Below are 2,193 nucleotides of genomic sequence, written 5' to 3' on the forward strand. Positions count from 1 at the left end.
GTTGCGACAGTCAAGCACGAAAACAACCATTATGTTTATCCTAATGTCGTCATGGTCGCTATTCCTAACGTGTGTTCGACATCAAAAGCTCCTAGAGAATGCTCGCCTGACAAGAAAGGGGGCCAGGAGGTGTGTGAATCGACTGGTCGGTCCACACTCACACGTTTGGATCGTGTGTAGGAAAATTAAGTACATATCCCAATTGCCCGTTAGGGTGGCCGCCGTAGGAAAAAGACAGTTATGATATGTCACATTTATGAAATTGTATGTGTTTGCATCTAACCCCAATAATGGGGTCACTTAATGAGTATTTCTCAAAACGCTCAAGCCAAGTGTTACTTCTATTTCAGGTAAAGACAAGGCGTCCCTGTACAGTTGACGATGACATCACAACTCGAGACCATGACACATGCATAGGATAGTCACATTTATTTTAATAGACTTAGGCTAGAATAGGATGTTTTAAATTAAACGTTTATTTATTTCATTTAGTTTATTATTGTGTCGTCTTAAAGATGTTTTCAAATACGTAAGTCCATGACTGTGTTTTAAGATAAAGTTGATGTTATGAAGAAGTTTAAATGAAGTATTTCCGCATTTAATGTTTATGATAGGTATACAATAGAGACATTAGATTAAGTAGAAAATTTATGGTCGTTATACAATGTATCTTACAATATATATATATATATATATATATATATATATATATATATATATATATATATATATATATATAAAATCTAAACACATATCTCGAAACTCCATCTTGAACAAGATTGCACTCTAATATAAGATTATTTATCTTCACAAACTAAAAAAACAACTCCATATCTAGTAATCTACGCAACACCCAAAAATTCCCTCAAATATTATTGTTAAAAAAAGATTATAAAAAAAAAAAAAAAACATTAACAAACTTATTAAAAGAAAAGAAAGAAAACATATACACATGAGACTTTGACAAACTAATTTAATTCATGGAATCAATTGATTTATATACTTTAATTTCTTTGGGAAATGCTTATTTAATAGACAAATGGAAGTTAGAAATATATGTATATAAATGTATAATAGGTACTTTAATGATGAAAATGTAAATCTAGAGAGTTGTGGTGCCTTACTACAAAATTTAAATACTATGAACCATTATTATAAACAAAAAATTCTTTTCATTTTCTTGTTCTTTTTCCTTCGATCGCATTTTCAAATTCTTTCTTTTTGAATCCTTCAAAAATAATTATCTTTTCAAAAATAAAAACGTTTTTTTAAAATGGGGTGTTACATAACTTTTTTACTCAACTTTATAACGAGCTTAACATTATATTATTTTCATTTAAATGTTGATTTAAGAAAAATGTTCAAAGTTCTATAGTTCAGTTGGTTAGAGCGTTGGTCTTATGAGCCGAAGGTTGCAGGTTCGATTCCCGCTAGAACCAACCAATATTATATGCTTACATGTATGTTATTTCAATGGTTGTTTCCTTAGATTCGCTTTGCACGTATCTTGAGGCTTCATGAAGGGACTCTATGCTTTCCACTGGCTTATTCTGCACATAGTAATGACACTTTGAGTTAAGTATTTAAGCTGTCCATCGTCCTCTCTCAATGTAGGTTGATTCTAACAGTTTCATAAGTTTTTCTACATTTTCTTGAGCCTCGTAGAGGCTTTCAAGGTTTAAGGGCGCTTAGGAAATTTAGATATCAACTTGTGTTTCCAAAGTTTAGATATCAACTTGTGTTTCCAAATCCTAAGGTACTCGATCTACTAAAAATGTTTTGACTTGAGTCTACATGAAAACTGTTCTAGCTCTAATGCCTTAACTTATCCTAGTTCATGCATGTTTTTCTATGGAAATATTCTATCGAACACCTAGAACACAAAAAAACATAATCTAAATTTTCATGCAAGCTTATTAGAGAGATATCCCTATCAATCACCTAAAGCAAGAAAATCCATAATCTTCCTACAAATATTAACTTGAAACTAACACATAATTTACGTGCAAACAACATGCTCAACAAGGAGATAACATTCATCAATCTCTCGGAGAAGAAACCCCAAATTTCCTTTCCTGCTTTCTAGTAGAGAGAAAAGCATTAAATAGACATACATCATCAATCCTTTGCCCACTAGAGTCCAAAAACATGCATTTTCTAATCATATAAGACAAGATTTGCTTGCATGCTAGC

General features: G+C 31.5%; 1 non-coding gene across 1 annotated transcript; it reads left to right on the forward strand.

The window, feature by feature from the left end:
- The first annotated feature begins 1,365 nt into the window (after positions 1-1,365).
- Positions 1,366-1,439, forward strand: TRNAI-UAU (transfer RNA isoleucine (anticodon UAU)). Its single transcript has one exon. It is a non-coding gene; the product is annotated as a tRNA-Ile (tRNA).
- Positions 1,440-2,193: the final 754 nt, after the last annotated feature.

The sequence above is a fragment of the Cucurbita pepo genome, chromosome 18 (assembly GCF_057944985.1).
Source record: "Cucurbita pepo subsp. pepo isolate OVF chromosome 18, ASM5794498v1, whole genome shotgun sequence".
Taxonomy (NCBI): Eukaryota; Viridiplantae; Streptophyta; class Magnoliopsida; order Cucurbitales; family Cucurbitaceae; genus Cucurbita; species Cucurbita pepo.